We start from the raw sequence: 18,306 nt of genomic DNA, 5'->3' as shown, positions 1-18,306 counted from the left end.
TGTTTATAATAGACTTCTGCAATTCTCTCCTCTATAGGCTTCCCTCAAAATCCCTCCGACCCCTGCAGATGGTTCAGAACGCTTCTGCTCGAGTTCTGACCCAGTCTAAAAAACATGAGCATATCACCCCGGTGTTAGAACGACTCCACTGGCTCCCAGTCAATAAGCGTATTCAATACAAATCTTAGTGCTCACTTTTAAGGCACTTCATGGTCTGGCCCCCTCGTATCTGGCTCATCTTCTACACCGCTATGTCCCTTCTCATAGGTTAAGGTCATCGGATGCTGGTGTCCTGGTTGCTCCAAGGTTTAGGTTGACCCCCATGGGTGGTAGATCATTTAGTGTCGCTGCCCCTACACTGTGGAGCTCTCTTCCTCTCCCTCTTCGTCTCTCTAAAAACGTTCTTCAGCACTGTCACTCATCTTCTTCTGTTTCTGTTTCATCTTGTTTGTGATTATGATTCCTATGTAAAGTGTCCTTGGGTATTGTGAAAGGCGCTATATAAGTTGAATTTATTATTATTATTATAAACAGGTCTTGTGATGATGTTGCTTGGGTGGCACAATGGCTCGGTGGGTAGCACTGTCGCCTCACAGCAAGAAGGTCCTGTGTAGAGTTTGCATGTTCTCCCCATGTCTGTGTGGGCTTTCTCCGGAAGCTCCGGTTTCCTCCAACAGCCTAATAAAATAAAAACAAACTGCTGAGCTGTTGTTTCACCTAGATGTTCCTGAGACTAGATGTTCTAGATGTTCATGGACAGTGGTAGCGTAGTGGGTTGACCTTTGGGCTATCAATCAGAATGTTGTCAGTTCAGATCCAGGCTCTGCTATGCAGCCACAGTTGGACCCTTGAACAAGGCCCTTAACCTGTCTGACCTCAGCCTCCAGACAAGCTGGGATATGTGGAAAAAGAATTGCATTGTACTGTACACGTGTTTGTGTATCTGGGTCATTCCTACAATTCGGTGCCTTTTGTGTCCCCAGTACTGATCGTTGTATTTATTAAGTACATTTTAAACAATACAATTTCTAAACATCTTACTGAAATAATTAACACTTTCGATTACTAAACACGATGTTTTCTACCCCCCAAAATAAAATGACTGTATTCATACTGTTTTTATCTCTTAGATAGCAGCACCACGTCCCCAGTGCTGTACATTCTGATTTAGTGATGATATATGAGGTTTAATCATGAAAATATCTCAGTCTTTCAGTACTGTTTAAAAGCTTTGTTTAAGTCCCTCTAAACCCTGGATTTTATTTCTTTATGAGTTTTTCACACGTCCCTCAAGTTGCCGTCCACCCTGTTATCTCTTACTACTGTCTCTTAAAATGAAGAGCTGTTTTACATCCTGACATCATTTCCTGGATATCACATGATCTTTGTGGACGGGAAACGACTGTGCAAGATGAGCGGCTTATTAAACTCCTCATTTTAATGTTGTTTTTTCCACATTTTATCCTAAAAGTCTTATATGGTCGACCATAACAGGATAACATGTCCACCCTGTTACGGGATATATGAGAAAAAGCAAAACGATTCGATAAGTTTAAAAATAATCACACTAAAAAGCAGAGAATTCTTTGTCTGAATTCACTTTTATGCTAGCATGGATTTGCTCACTTGCTAGCTAATGGCTACTTTTATGTCAGAATGTCCACCCTGTTATGGTCCACCCTGTTACGACCTAATACGTAACAGGGTGGACGCCACAGTGTATATGAGGTGCACGTGTTATTTAGCTTGACCAATATTAGTTTAGAAAAATAGAACACGTCCTTTTCAGAATAAAACATGACAAACAAATTAAAGCAGTGTTTCATTTTCAAAAAGTTTCAAGGTCCAAAAGGCACCAAGTCCCAGGAACGACCCGTATAGAACACATGAAATTGTTCTTTTTCTTGTATTGCTTAGAGATTTTTGCTAGTGAAACAGGCCAAAATAATAAAACTCCACAAATTGAAAGGCTTTTCCTGTGTAGTGTCTGTATGGTGAATGGCTTTCAGCGATAGAGAGGGATGTTGAACGGTGTATAGCAGTAGATCATCAGTAATTGTAAGCTTTGGTAATTATAGCTGATAAAATAATCGTGATGATTAAAGGTCAGACTCTTTTTATCTTCATTTTACTCCCTGTTAGCATTTTATTCTGAAGATGCAGGTGTTGGTTTATAATAAATCCAGAATCTGCTCCTTTACCGATTCAGTGTTACTCTCTTGTGCTGTCCGTCGTCTCCCAGCTTCTCTTTCTGTTCAAACGCAGAGCATGAAAAGCATCTCTCTCCTCTCTTAGATGTACTCGAGGACCAGCTCGCCACACCCGACAGCCTCAGCTTCACGTTTTCTGTGCCGCTGTCGCTGTAAGTGCTCCAGTTTTGCAGAATTGCTACAGCGGATTGATTTGTTCTCAGAGCCGTGGAGTAAGAATCTTTCAGAGGTGAGAGGGCGCTGTACAAAGTGCGACCTGACGTGTCCTTAATCTGCTCTTAAAACGCATCTAAAATCAATCTCCGATTTAAAGCCATAATTAATCATGTCGATTGTTGTTGTTGGACCCCCTGCTAAGTGCTCTCAGCTAATTACAGAGGATTTAAAAAACTGCTGCGAATGGTGAAAATAAATCACAGAGCCGTCAAAGGTTCAGGACTGAGGAGTAAAGCTGGAGATGTTTAACTGAACCTCTGTTTAGAGACATTTACACCGATCAGCCATAACATTATGACCACCTCCCTGTTTCTACACTCACTGTCCATTTTATCAGCTCCACTTACCATATAGAAGCACTTTGTAGTTCTACAATTACTGACTGTAGTCCATCTGTTTCTCTGCATGCTTTGTTACCCCCCTTTCACCCTGTTCTTCAATGGTCAGGACCCCCACAGAGCAGGTATTATTTAGGTGGTGGATCATTCTCAGCACTGCAGTGACACTGACTTGGTGGTGGTGTGTTAGTGTGTGTTGTGCTGGGATGAGTGGATCAGACACAGCAGCGCTGCTGGAGTTTTTAAACACCTCACTGTAAATGCTGGACTGAGAATAGTCCACCAACCAAAAATATCCAGCCAACAGTGCCCCGTGGGCAGCGTCCTGTGACCACTGATGAAGGTCTAGAAGATGAGCGACTCAAACAGCAGCAATAGATGAGCGATCGTCTCTGACTTTACATCTACAAGGTGGACCGACTAGGTAGGAGTGTCTAATAGAGTGGACAGTGAGTGGACACGGTATTTAAAACTCAACCAGCACAACACACACTAACACACCACCACCATGTCAGTGTCACTGCAGTGCTGAGAATGATCCACCACCTAAATAATACCTGCTCTGTGGTGGTCCTGTGGGGGTCCTGACCATTGAAGAACAGGGTGAAAGCAGGATAAAAAAGTATGTAGAGAAACAGATGCACTACAGTCAGTAATTGTAGAACTACAAAGTGCTTCTATATGGTAAGTGGAGCTGATAAAATGGACAGTGAGTGTAGAAACAAGGAGGTGGTTTTAATGTTATGTCTGATTGGTGTATAAAATTAATTATATAAAAATAAATGACACGCTTTTAACTTTTTGTGCGAAGAGCAAAGTCATGTGGTAACTGGAAATAGTTCATAAAGACCGAGTTTGAGTAGTTTGGTCTTGATGTGTGCACAGAATTGGAACATCATTTGCAAACTCGGCCTTCATGTCCATCATTAGTGCCTGTTTTTAAAAATGCTTTTTTTTTTTTGATGAAATAGGGACACGTTTCACCACACGAGCTCTAAATCCTCGTCGAATCTTTCCAAACGAGTGGCAACCAAACGATTTTCAGCAGACGTGTGCATCGTAAAGAATTACTTTTTACTTTATACGAAGCTATAATGAAACATTGACGCAAATGAAATAATAATGAAAGGCTGTGATTAGAGCTCTGGCTTGTTACACATCAGCACATGTCCACATTCTAAACGGTTTAGTATCCGTTAAATAATATAAAAAATAATTAACTTTACACTCAGGCTGTCAGCACGGCTCCATGTCCTGTACGGTAGACGTCTAGACATTGTTTTGAATATTCATGTTTTGTCTTTGTAATTATCGTGCGTCTTTCTGTTGACTTGGTGCCCATTAGCAGCTTGTCATGGCACATGTGTGCTGACGGCCCGACTTAATCTCCAGATATTTCTCTCACCTGCCTCTTTAATGAACCTGTAATTACAAGACGGGAGAAGAAAGAGCTTAATAACAATCGTAACAGCGCGACATGCAGCCGGCGATTCGTCCTGAATACAGTTTCTTCATCTGATGCTTTGTTAATGCAGTGTGTGTAGATGTGTGTATATGTGGGGGGTGATGGGTAGTGATCAATGCTATTGATCCAGCAGTGACGGAGAAAACCTTTCTTTATCATACGCTCTGTTTACACATTCCCAGTTCCACCAGCAGCGTTCGTCATAAATTTACAGCCAGTTAATGATGGCCTCCTGTCATACCTTTACATAGTCATTGATTAAAACATTAGTGCCGTAATTGACTGTGCCGATCGATCAGATTCTCGCCACTGCAAGCCAAGAGCAAACGGGCCGCCGGAGAACCCGATCCCCCGTTCACTCTGGAGATTCAGACGCTGGTCCAGACCTACCGAAAGAGCACAGAGGGCCGAGGACGAGAACAAAACCTTTATACGGTGCTCTTCCTGGTCAAGTGAAAGGTGGATTTATGTAAAAGAAGGTTTGTGTTTTTATGAGCACACAGTAGATCTTTAAGGCAAGAATATATGAGTGTTCTTCAGAAAGTTTCAGCACTTTTTTAACTAAGAATTTCAAAAACAAATCACATCGCTTTTCCTCATCGTCACCTTCAGATGCATTTATCCAGCATCGTACCAACTTTTTAATGCCGTCAGCTAAAAATGTTTTTTGGTGAGCTCGTAGCCACAAGATGCGCAGCTGCGTTCACATCATCACATGAAAATCTTCTTCCCCTTAAAGCTTCTTTCAGCATCCAAAAAAGGTGGAAATCAGATGGAGCTAAATCCAGACTATAAGCGCCTCTCAGTCTCTCAGACATGACCGATTACTCCTCCTACTGCACCCTCACCACTTATAACTAGAGATGGGACGATCAGGGTTTTTGGCACCGATTGCGATCTCCGATCTCCTTTCAGGGCAATCGGACGATAGAAATTACATCATTTGTAGTGCCAACAATCCTCCTGATTGTAGCAGTAGAAAAAAAAAGGTCTGGGAAATGATGAAATATGACATCAGCTCTCATCCAGACCGTAGTGCTGTGCAGGATATGTTTAACCTCCGATAAAACTGAAAATCTTTAAAACTGGGACACTACAGATTCAAAATGAAACATTTACATTAACTGAGCTCGAACCTTCTTTTCTACCGGCGGTGACGGCGGTGACATGCAATTTTTAGCGCAAAATCAGCAGTAAATAATAAAGTAACCAAACAATTATTTTTTTCACCCACAGGAGACATATCTTATTAGTCTAACTGACCACACACACACACAGGTTTAATGTTATCCAGTTTAGTCTGAAAAAAACTTAAAAAGAGCCTCACAGTGAAAATAAACCGAAAGCAACAGCGTGTGTGTGTTTCTTTAAAAAAAACGCTTTGTTCACAGTGTCGCTTTAAATGATTCTGATTCAGGAGTCGAATGTGACGCGTAAGTTTCTCTCTCCGTTTTTACTGTTATTAATAAATGCTGTGGTTTTAAATAAACACCAGCTACTACAGAACATTTTGTGTGACTTTCTTACATTAAAAAGCTTCATTAAAAAGCTTAATTAAACCGCTATTACCACAGAGCGGTCACCGAGTCAGACTCGTTCCGTCTGTGGAGCTAAAAGTTCTGATGATCCTAAAAGTTCAGCAGATGATCCTGAACTAACGAATTTGGTAATGAATAAACTTTTGCCTCTGATTGGCTCTGTAACGTTTTCTGTTCTCATCTACATCACAAGTAAGAACCGCTCACGATTTACCAAAGTGAACCAGGAGTTTATATAACGTGCTGATAGAATCGACTCAGATGTGACCGGGTTGAATTATCTTTTTAAAGTAAATATTACAATCAGCAAAATTACATCGTATGTATGATGCACAACGTTAATGATGTTATTTTAGGTCATGAAGAGCTTTCACGATGGTTTCTGTACGATGGTTGATGAATGGTGATGTGATGGTTGGTGCTTCGTAGCTCAAAGTCTGGATCAATCCACTGAGCTGTTAACTTAACATGGTCTTTATATATCACACGATCGAATCGGCTACTTTTAGGAAATATCGCCGATCGCCGATAGCATATTTTGATTAAAAATCGGCCGATACCGATTCATAGCCGATCGATCGTCCCATCTCTACTTATAACCAAAATATGAAAGTGTGGAAACTTTTTGAAGATCCCGTGTACATTTTGAGGTAGTGTTTGTTTTCCCCCAGTATTTTTAAATATAAAAAACCCTGTAAATTTCTGCTAAGTACTTTCTTTAATTCAATTTTCCCTTCATCTCCAAGTCTAGTCATTTCCAATTCCATGTGCATATCTCTGTCCTCCTCGACTCCTCGACTTCTTACTCACCAGCCAGCAGTCAGGACTCATACAGAGCTTTATCCCACCCGGTCTTAAGATAAGATAAGATTCCTTTATTGATCCCCATGGGGGAAATTCAAGTGTTGCATTAGCTCCAGTACAGTGTAAGTACAGTAAATAGAGTAAATAAAATAAAAATAAAAACTATAAAAAAATATTCACGTGAGTCTTCCCTTTGCATAACTGGTGCCTCAGCTAGTCACAGCAAATACAGACTTGATCAGTGTCGTCTGGACGCCCATCCAGGACGGTAGCACAGCTGAGATTTATACTCTGATCTCAGCAGTACTGTGTCAGAACCTTAGACCATTAAACCACCTGAACATCCATCTGATAGATTCTAACATCAAACTAAATACGAGGGATCTTCAAAAATTATAAGCGGTGAGGGTGCAGTAGGAGGAGTAATCGGTCGTGTCTGAGAGACTGAGAGACGCTTATAGTCCGGATTTAGCTCCATCTGATTTCCACCTTTTTGGACACTCAAAGAAGCTTTAAGGGGAAGAAGATTTTCATGTGGTGATGTGAAAGCAACGGCGCGTCAGTGGCTACGAGCTCAACCGAAAACATTTTTAGCTGATGGCATTAAAAAGTTGTTACGATGCTGGAAAAATGCATCAGAAGGTGACGATGTAGAACAGTGCGGAAACGTTTTGAAGAACCCTCGTGATAATAAAGTACACCGACCAGGCGTAACATTATGACCACTGACAGGCGAAGTGAATAACACTGAGTATCTCTTCATCATGGCACCTGTTAGTGGGGGGGGGGGGGGGGGGGGTATATTAGGCACCAGGTGAACATTTTATCCTCAAAGTTGATGTTAGAAGCAGGAAAAATGGGCGAACGTGAGGATCTGAGGGCCAGATTGTGACGGCTAGACGACTGGGTCAGAGCATCTCCAAAACTGCAGCTCTTGTGGGGTGTGTCCCGGTCTGCAGTGGTCAGTATCTATCAAAAGTGACCCAAGGAAGGAACAGCTGTAAACCGGCGACAGGGTCATGGGCGGCCAACGCTCATTGATACTTGTGGGGAGCGAAGGCTGGACCGAGCTCCTGTAGCTCAAACTGCTGAAGAAGTTCATGCTAGTTCTGATAGAAAGGTGTCAGAATACACAGAGCATCACAGTTGCAGGGCTGTTTTGGCAGCAAAAGGGGGACCAACACAATATTAGGAAGGTGGTCATAATGTATAAATAATAATACATTTATGGGCTTATGCTGAATACTAAATAAATGGTATTTTTGGAAATCTCATAAATTAGATTAAATGTTTAAAACAATATTGGGCTAGGTGGCAAGTGGGTAGCACTGTCACCTCACAGCAAGAAGGTCCTGGGTTCGATCCCCAGGTGGGGCGGTCTGGGTCCTTTCTGTGTGGAGTTTGCATGTTCTCCCCGTGCCTGTGTGGGTTTATTCGGGTGATCCGGTTTCCTCCCACAGTCCAAAGACGTGCAAGTGAGGTGAATTGGAGACACTAAATTGTTCATGACTGTGTTTGATATTAAACTTGTGAACTGATGAACCTTGTGTAATGAGTAACTACCGTTCCTGTCATTAATGTAACCAAAGTGTAAAACATGACGTTAAAATCCTAATAAACAAACATAAACGAACTAAACTTAATATTAATGCATCTCAGGTAAAACCATTTATGGTCTCAACCTTAAGATTAGGTACTGGTGCGTTATGTAAAATTTTATTTGGTTACAAATAGGTGAGTCTGTTTACCAGTGATTTAAAGTTCTACTAATACGCTAAAAAGTTTAATTTCTATTGCTATTTAATTTCTAGACTATAGTTTTGTAGAAATATAAAAAGGGACCTACGCTCAGGAGAAGCCAACACCTCATGACCACACCTCATGCTCAAAAAAGAAAGAAAACAATCATTATTGAGACGTTTTCTTTATTCTAACTTTCAGATCGTGTCACTCAGTTAAAGTATCAGTATCTCAGAGATAAAGAAAACAACTCCGATGATTCTGATGCGCTGCTGTGACCGTAGGCAGTGGACTGCAGGGAACGTCCAATAAAGCAGGTTTTCTTTATCCACCGTCTCATGACATGAGGGTTGCTGCATGAATCGGTTTGCGGGATCAAGAATCAGACTTTTGTTTTCTTTATAATCGTATTTACGTTGATTTAGGAGGTAAAGTGTCCCAGGATGTGCACACCTACACTCCTCGGCTCTTCAATCTGTTCCGTCTCTACAGTACATCTCCGCACCAAAGACTGCTTTCGGGAGCACGCGTCCATATAATTTTAATTATGCGAGGCACAAATATAATTAGTAATCTGAGAAATGCCACTTGGCCTAGTTTTCCACGAACAAAGGGCCCGAGTCGGACCGTCGGGGGATTATTCCAGCACTGAAGAGCCGGTCCTTTCAGTCAGATTACTGCTGGACATTTGATTAAAGAAACGTGAGCACTGTCGTGAAGAACGTGTAAACAGTGTGGTGGTGGTTTAAATACTGTTAAACAATCGAAAACTCATCCTTACATCAGTGGGCGGGGTGTGTGTGTGTTTGAGGGGGGTGTTTACTGGATATTACATGGATGTTGCAGTTAAACTTGTGGCCATTGTCTGAACAAAGTGGCATTGAGAAAAGGAAAAATATAATCATAGCAGTTCTGTCGCTGAATGTCAAGTGGTCAAGTTTCTGTACTAGTCATCAAAAGATGGGATTTTCTCAAGCTCCATCACTGCCAGAGTGACACTTTTGGACCCCTGAGCAAGGCCCTTAATCCTCAAGTCAATTTTATTTATATAGCGCTTTTTATAATAGACATCGTCTCAAAGCAACTCCTAGACCAACAGACCAAAAACCCCTTGTTGAGCAAGCCGAGGGCAACAGTGGCGAGGAAAAACTTACTTAAAATACAGGAAAAAACCTTGAAAGGTCTCAAACATTCTCCTTGGATGGCCTGGAGGAAACTTTAAATAAATAGGATTTACACAAATCATACAAACACAAAATTAAGTTGAACTTAAAGTTAAAACTAGCAAAAATAATCAGAGTTCTTTATTATTCAGTCCAGTCTGTGATAAAGTCCGTAGTGAGTTCTTGACATTTTTTGGTGCAGACACGCCAGGTATCCGTCACATCTATCAGGAGCAGCATTGTTGGCACGGCAGTCTCGACAACCTCGGGTGGCTAAACAGGTTTCCGTCAGAACCTCCTCGGGGTAAAACAACAGAAGATGTAGTTACAATGTGAAATCATTAAGAGTAAATATTAGTTCTGAGAGCAGCTTTAGACTCCGCCCACTAATTATTACAGCATAACTACAAGGGAGAGCGAGCAGGTAACAAGGTCATGAAGGCTTTCACAGGACATCAGCGCCCATCTCCTCAACCGTCATCAAACCTTAGTGATCGGACAAGAGAGGCAGAACGACAGCAACCCAACATCCCATGATCACCACAAGTTTCTATCACCAAGAACCTCCGAGCTCTGCGTCTTTGTCTATAGTCCTAGGGGTCAGAAATCAGACGCAGCCAGAAGCCAACACGCAGCGCCAGCAAATCTGACGAACATGGGAGCACCAGACTGCCCAGACCTCAGACCTCCAGGACCGGAGCCACACACCCCTAGTTTGGAAAGGCTAATCAAAAAGCCTGAGTGAATAAGTATGTTCTCTAAACCTCTATTGCTTGGATTGTATTTGGTCACAATTGTAAGTTGCTTTGAATAAAACCAACAGCTTCTTGAGGGGCGGCTTGGTGGGTAGCACTGTCGCTTTACAGCAAGGTCCTGGGTTTGATTTCCAGGTGGAGCGGTCTGGGTCCTTTCTGTGTGGAGTTTGCATGTTCTCCCCAGCGTGGGTTTCCTCCGGGAGCTCCGGTTTCCTCCCACAGTCCAAAGACGTGCGAGTGAGGTAAGCCGGAGATACAAAATTGTTCATGAACTTGAACTGATAAATCTTTGAGTAAAATGTGATCTGTGACACTTTTTGGCCAAAAGTATGTGGACACACGAGCGTCTTAGACATCCTGTTTTAAAACTTTGGGCATTATCATGCGTTATCATGAGTCTCAGGTTTTCTGGGATGGTGTTTCCACAAGATTCTTGGTCTTTGTGTTTAATTAATGGAGCATTTGCAAGATTAATCACTAACGCTGGACAAAAATAGACCTAACTTGCAATAAATGGTGTTCACTGAGTTTGTGATCAGGCAAAAACAGGATTCATAAGAGAGTAAAATAGAAAGTGACCATCACTGACGGAAATAAACATCAGCGCTCGTCTGACATTTGCGATAAAAAGCACTCGGATGATTTTCACTCCTGTTGTGAACGATCTGTTGACAGATGAATCAGAACGGGTCTCATTATATCAGTTCATTCTAATTCTCACTCTCAGAATATTCCTGAAAAGAATATAAGGTCATCATCATCTCCACCGTGTGGGGGGTCCAACCGGCTCCTCACTGCTGCTTCAGTTGTGACCTCTGCTGGCTAGTCAAGACGCCTGCATGAAGGATGGTCGATTGCGTTCACCTTGTGTGGAGGTCTGGGGGAAATGAGTATGACGAAGGAGTAGAGATGCTGTGGCACTCAGAATTAAGGCGCCTCAGTAGGAGCGTTTTAAGGAATCTAAGGATGATATGTAGAGAGATGGTTAGGTTTTCGGACAGACCCTTTATGAAAGCTTGTGGTCAGAGTAGAAATGTTGACGATAAGTTACGTTAGGTGTTTGATGAGCGTGTTGAGCGCTGAAAGTAGGTGGAAGTTTGGTAGGAGAACTGTGCTGAACTGATGAAGAGGAACTTTATGTACACTTGGGCTCTGTGCCGTGCTTTATCGGCGGCCTAAAGCAGGTCCTAATTGAAAGGAAGCTATAAAAGCGGTAGGTGTCCAGCCCTCCGTGCCTCTAATTGGCAGCCTGGAAGATTCCGTACGGAGCGCAGAACTGCGGGGACGTACACCTCCACGCAAAAACCCCACGGAGAGACAGACTTCCACTAAAAAGGTCTATTTTCTATAAAATCACTACGCCTTGCTGTGTCCTGGGTGGTACATTATTGCTTATAACAGGCCCGTGTGGTGCTGGAGCAGAGCTACGAACATCATTTCTGTGCTAATGACAGAAGGAATATTTCACATGTACGTGCTATTAGTCTTCTACAGAGTCAGTGTGCTGTACGATGCAAAAAAAGGAGTGCACGGGGCCCAGGGGCCTGATGGAGCCATCGTTTGCTCTCGATGCACATTTTGGGCTGTAATTTGTCTGTTGTACCGGAGACGTTTCGCTGAGACGTGGAGGAGTTATAAATTAGCGCCGAGCTCTTTTCCACATGTAGCATGTCAGGGGTGTGTAATACAGATGACGTTTCTTATTGCCTCCGTTATTACATGTTTATCACGAATTGTTTTAAATTAAAAAAATAAGACGCATGGCCACAGCGGATCATTCGTCTGCATGTTTAATTTGGCGCAGTTTTCATGCTGGATGCCCGTCCTGATGCAGCTATTTTATTTCCTCTTTCCTGTTCGGCACTGAGGGTGCACTGATGGGACTCAGGCACTGTGCTGTGGCTCACACAAACGTGGGTATTTAGCCATAGCCATGGCCCAGTGGTTAAGGTACTGGACTAGTAATCAGAAGGTCACTGGTTCAAGCCCCACCACTGCCAGGTTGCTGCTGTTGGACCCTTGAGCAAGGCCGTTAACCCTCAATTGATCAGACTGTATACCAGGGGTATTCAACTAAAATTTAAAGAGGACCAGTTAGAGAATTTCTTGAAGCAAAGGTCCGGAATGTCTAACTGTTTAATGATATATATATATATATATTATAATATGTATTTATATATATTATATATCAGTAGCCTAGTAGTATCAACATCTGCATGTAATCAATAACTGACTGTCAAATGTTTATTTATTTATTAGGATTTTAACGTCATGTTTTACACTTCACCAGTTCATCAGTTCACAAGTTAATATCAAACACAGTCCTGGACAATTTAGTGTCTCCAATTCACCTCACTTGCACGTCTTTGGACTGTGGGAGGAAACCGGAGCACCGGAGGAAAGCCACGCAGACACGGGGAGAACATGCAAACTTCACACAGAGAGGACCCGGACCGCCCCACCTTATCAAATCTTTCTCTTACCAAAATAAGAGAAAATATAAAAAAATTGTGCTCCAGTGGGAAGTAAGAACAGAAATGAGTCTGTCCATTATGTATTAAATGCTGTATTTTTGCTGTAAACGTTTCTTTTTTGGAGAGCGCTATTTGTTCCTTATTTTTCTCTCCCTTTCTGTCTCACTCGTCTTTTTCTCAACTTTCTCCGGCACAGTCGTGTGTATCTCTCCCTTCTTTTTCTCTACATTTGCCATCTTTCGTTTTCTCTCTACCGTCTTTTCACGTGTAATTCGCCTCTAACGCTCTCATCTGTCTGCACTGTAGAGTCGCTGTGTTTACCGGCTGGAATGCACAGACTTGATTGGCTGAGTGGTGTCACGTGGGAACTCGCATGCAACTGGTCTGTGCGTTTCCTCATCCACTAAACCGCTACCGCAAAGACCACAGAGGCTGCGCCGGTTAAAATAGAAGCGCTCCGTCAGGTTTCAAATAATAACTCTCTGTTTTGGCTGTAGGTCCGGGTCCGTATGGGACAGCTTCTGGGTCCGGACCGCGGTCCGCCTGTTAGTGACCTCTGCTGTATACTGTCACAGTACTGTAAGTCCCTTTGGATAAAGGCGTCTGCTAAATGCCAAAAATGTAAATGTAAATGTATTGGATATGACCAGGTTTAAAGAGAAAAGGGGAACAGAGGATTTAAAAAATGAGTAAAAAAAAGTCATTACACCATGAGCTGAAGCTGAGGCGTTATTGGGTTGCTAATGTCAGTTTACCAAGATGCTTTTCACAACAGTGATATGGCCGTTGGTTAACTTCTCCTTAAAGTAATAATTATAAAATAATAATAAATCCATGAATAAAAAATGACTATTCAGACAGAGGCAGCACGGTGGCTTGGTGGGTAGCAGCAAGAAGGTCCTGGGTTCGTGTGTGTGTGTGTGTGTCTGCCTGTCTGCCCTGTGATGGACTGGCGTCTGTGTGCCTTGAGCCCGTTGAAAAGCTGGAATAGGCAGCAGCGCTGCTGTGTCTGATCCACTCATACCAGCACAACACACACTAACACACCACCACCATGTCAGTGTCACTGCAGTGCTGAGAATGATCCACCACCTAAATAATACCTGCTCTGTGGGGGTCCTGACCATTGAAGAACAGCATGAAAGGGGGCTAACAAAGCATGTAGATAAACAGATGGACCACAGTCAGTAATTGTAGAACTACAAAGTGCTTCTATATGGTAAGTGGAGCTGATAAAATGGACAGTGAGTGTAGAAACCAGGAGGTGGTTTTAATGTTATGGCTGATCGATGTACATTCATGCAGGAGGTTGGGATGATAGAGGAGGATGTTCAGGACCGGGTAGGGTGGAGATGAATGATCCGCTGTGGTGACCCCTAACTGAAGCAGCCAAAAGAAGACGACTCTTTAAAATCTTACACGGACGTCTATGATAGCTGCAGTAATAATGATCATGACTTCGGACCTCTGAGCTTGTTGAGTATCTCATTCCAAATAGTTTATAAATACTGACAAATATAAATGTAAGAAATATAAATTCTAGACAAAAGTACAAGATAAAACTCGCCAAGCTTCTAAAAATAATATAATATAAAATAATATAAAACAATAAAAATCCCTGGTGAGTTTCTGCATTAAGTTTTTGTGTATAATTTTATATCCGTCTCATCCAGGAAAGGCTTAATGCTCTGCTGTTTGGAAATAATAACAGAGCTGTTTTTGATTCCTCTCTCTCACGCGCCACCTTCGTCTCCGTTCGTCTCTCCCACCCACTGATCCATTTATCTTTGTTTTCACGCCAAAGTGCCATGGCAGACACATCCAGCGTGTTTATTTTGCTCTCCGATGATACATTTCAGCATATACAATACAAACAGAAGCTGTGTTATTGTCCTGAACGCAGCAGGTAACGTCTCAGGTGTGCAGCTAGAACAATTCACTCCACCAGATACCTCACTTTTAGCAGAACGTGCTGTTGTGGATCTGCGCCGCTTTCTGTGGTCGGTTTGTACCGACGGTTTAGGCTTTGATTCACTACGCAGCTCTTACAAGGGGAAATCAAAGCGTTTCAGAGCGGCAGGGTCCCACTGATGGTTCTGTAGAGTGATGCAGGATCACGGGCTCGTAACTGAGGTGATGCTGCTGTAGAGCAACATCATCACTGAATACCCTGAATTTACTAGCATTTACCAGATGATTTTATCTAAACTGACTTACAGTACTGTGACAGGGTACAATCTAAGCAATTGAGGGTTAAGGACCTTGCTTAAGGGCCCAAGATCAGCCAGCAACCTTCTGATTGCTACTCCAGTACCTGAACCGCTAGGCTACAACTGCCACACTGACTTCATCCGAAATTACTTACAAGTGTGACTGTATAGTCTAAGCACTAGAGAGTTAAGCACTGTGCTTAAGGGCCCAACAGCTGGAACTGAACAGGTGGGCTTGATCCAGCAACCTTCTGAATGTCAGTCCAGTGGGGGGTGAAGAGTAAAAAAAAAAGATAGAACAGTACAAGTGCCAGTCTAATGCGAGAGTGCAGCAGTGCACTTTGAGTTCATGTCTTTATCATGTTTTTAGCTAAATCTTATCAGATTACCCCCCCCCCCCCCCCCCCCCCCCCACCCACTCTTTATTTATTTATTCATTTATTTAATTCATTTGCTTTAAATAAGGTCGGATGATCTGGGTTGCCAGTGTGTTGCAAATAAATCACCTTAAGCTTAACATTAAAACCACCTCCTTGTTTCTACACTCACTGTCCATTTTATCAGCTCCACTTACCATATAGAAGCACTTTGTAGTTCTACAATTACTGACTGTAGTGCATCTGTTTCTCTGCATGCTTTGTTACCCCCTTTCACCCTGTTCTTCAATGGTCAGGACCCCCACAGAGCAGGTATTATTTAGGTGGTGGATCATTCTCAGCACTGCAGTGACACTGACATGGTGGTGGTGTGTTAGTGTGTGTTGTGCTGGTTGAGTTTTAAATACCGTGTCCACTCACTGTCCACTCTATTAGACACTCCTACCTGGTCGGTCCACCTTGTAGATGTAAAGTCAGAGACGATCGCTCGTCTATTGCTGCTGTTTGAGTCGGTCATCTTCTAGACCTTCATCAGTGGTCACAGGACGCTGCCCACGGGGCGCTGTTGGCTGGATATTTTTGGTTGGTGGACTATTCTCAGTCCAGCAGTGACAGTGAGGTGTTTAAAAACTCCAGCAGCGCTGCTGTGTCTGATCCCCAGCACAACACACACTAACACACCACCACCATGTCAGTGTCACTGCAGTGCTGAGAATCATCCACCACCTAAATAATACCTGCGCTGTGGTGGTCCTGTGGGGGTCCTGACCATTGAAGAACAGCATAAAAGGATGCAGATGGACTACAGTCAGTAATTGTAGAACTACAAAGTGCTTCTATATGGTAAGTGGAGCTGATAAAATGGACAGTGAGTGTAGAAACAAGGAGGTGGTCATAATGTTATGTCTGATCGGTGTATGTGCTCATGGATCTCTCTTTCTATTTCTCGTTAATTTCTTGGAAGTTCTTGAAGTTCGAGCGCTGTATGAACCAGCGGAGTTAATGTGGCATGTTTAAATACTTAACCGTGCCCGAGTCCTGCCAATCAGCGAGACGAGACATGCCATTTAACCTTGGCAAATTATAACTTTTAAATAATCGTTCACCATTAAGTTCTGATTGGAGGGAAAAAATAAAAGGAAAACTTTCACTTGTAGCCTGTCGGTGCCTCAGTGGGGAGTAAAAAAGCTTCTCCTTTTCCAATCTTCAGGGTCTCGCTGTTGGTTTCATAGCTCTGAGCAGATTAAATGTTTCAGTAGGCGAGAGAACGTGTGCGTGAACGTAGACGTCCTGACGTGTGAGGTATGTTTCATTACGCCGCGGTGTTCACCAAACACAGACTGCTCCTCACGCCCGTTCCTCTGGAAAAGCATCACAATGAGGACGTTTAATCAGAGCAAGCTGGTCTGAAAATACTCGGAGCTTTTCTCTCCTCCGGTCTCTCCTGCAGGGGTTTATTTATTTATTTATTTATTTATTTTGGCAAAAGCCGCAGATATCTTCGCGCTCTGCATCTGAATGAATTTATGGGCTTGTTTGTGCCTGTTCAAGGATGCTGTGCAGGCCCAGTGGATGGTTCAAATCTCCAAGGGCTTCTTGTAATTTCCCACAAGTATTACCTATCTATCCTACCCCTCACATACCCCCCTTCCCCAATTAGATCTTGTTTTGTTGTTCCCTAATATGACAACCAATTCTCCGTGCACAATTCTCCGTCTTCCAGCTCTGGCCTGGCACGGCGTCCATGTAAACACAATCAGACGCCATTTAATTCTGACACGGGGGCCCCCGTAACCCGGCGTACGGTTAATCGTTAAATCGAACGAGACGTCACCCTTCATTCATCACGGCTTTCCGCCGGAGCCTCCGCCCTCCGTGTTTCCCTCCGTGTTCCCTGTTAAAAGGGGCGAAGAAAAGATCTGGCCGCAGCCGCCTGGTGAGATGAAAGTCCAATTATCTCTGCAAATGAAAAGTAGAAGCCTTAATTAGGACCGAACCGAATCCACGCGAGGGGAATGCGCGCAGCCGCGTTGATGGACAAGCCGCCGGTCTCCGTGGCGACTGTTGGCAGGATGAAGGCCACGGCAAAGCAGAGAGAACGAAGGCATCGCCGGGTACAAAGCGAAGGCGAGAGAGGAGAACAGGGGCAAGCGGGGCAAATGAAGGAAACGTAGGCTGCTGGTGAAGCTGTGCCAGCGAGGGAGCGTCTGATTACCGTACTCCACACATCCCTCCGTTTCCATGCACCACTTTGATCTGCTCTCTGCCAGCAGGGGGCCGCGTACAAAACAAGCTTTTAATGTTCTTTTTGGCTACAGGCTGTATCTGCTCTCTCCGGCACCGGCACCGGCGCCACCGCGCATAGCAACTGGCTCCGCAGCCCTCGCGTCTTCTTTTCTTCACCGAGTAAAAGGAGTGCAGATGAATTCGGCGACTCTTCAGAGTGAAGGGGGGCGCGCGGATAGGGAAAGAATGGACGGGTGAAGGGGGATGTAAACAAGGTCACGGGCGACGGAGCCCGCAAACAGGCCTACAAAGCAAGGATGCACTCGGCAAACAAACGGCATCACCGGCACACTCCTGGTGTCATGGCACTCGTAGGGGGGCGTGTGTGACCTGGCGGTGTTGTCATTTTAATTTTATTTGCCACCTTTTTTATTTTTTATTTTATTTATTTTAGATGTTTTTCCTTGTCACTGGGGAGGAAATGTTTGTGAGGCACCTTTTAATAAATGAGTTTGAGTTTTTCAGCCATAACCACGGCTAACAGATCTAGATTCATTTATTAAAATTAATCTTTATTAATTTATTATTAGTATACAGTAGACCCTTGAGTTATGAACGGTTTACCATACGAACATTTCGGGTTACGGACGATCTTTTTCAACTTAACATTCGAACAAATTTCGGATTACGAACCGAAATCCGCGAAACACGTGACGTCACGAACAAGTTGACTCTGACCCTCTCTCTCTTGCTATATATACACATATACTGTATATATATATACACACAG

The 18,306-nt window shown here is 43.3% G+C and overlaps 1 protein-coding gene across 14 annotated transcripts in view; it reads left to right on the top strand.

The window, feature by feature from the left end:
* The window catches only part of tenm3 (teneurin transmembrane protein 3), an 861,875-nt gene that overhangs the window by 223,440 nt on the left and 620,129 nt on the right, over positions 1 to 18,306 (top strand). For 2 of the 14 annotated variants that reach the window (XM_062995505.1, XM_062995504.1), the window contains one exon: positions 2,296 to 2,439. The exons of the other annotated variants lie outside the window; for them this stretch is intronic. The gene's annotated coding sequence lies outside the window, so the exon portion shown is untranslated. The remainder of the gene's footprint in view (positions 1 to 2,295; positions 2,440 to 18,306) is intronic. 14 annotated transcript variants of the gene reach the window in all.

This window comes from Trichomycterus rosablanca, chromosome 5 (genome assembly GCF_030014385.1).
Source record: "Trichomycterus rosablanca isolate fTriRos1 chromosome 5, fTriRos1.hap1, whole genome shotgun sequence".
Lineage (NCBI taxonomy): Eukaryota > Metazoa > Chordata > Actinopteri > Siluriformes > Trichomycteridae > Trichomycterus > Trichomycterus rosablanca.
This window is presented reverse-complemented; position numbering and strand designations above follow the sequence as displayed.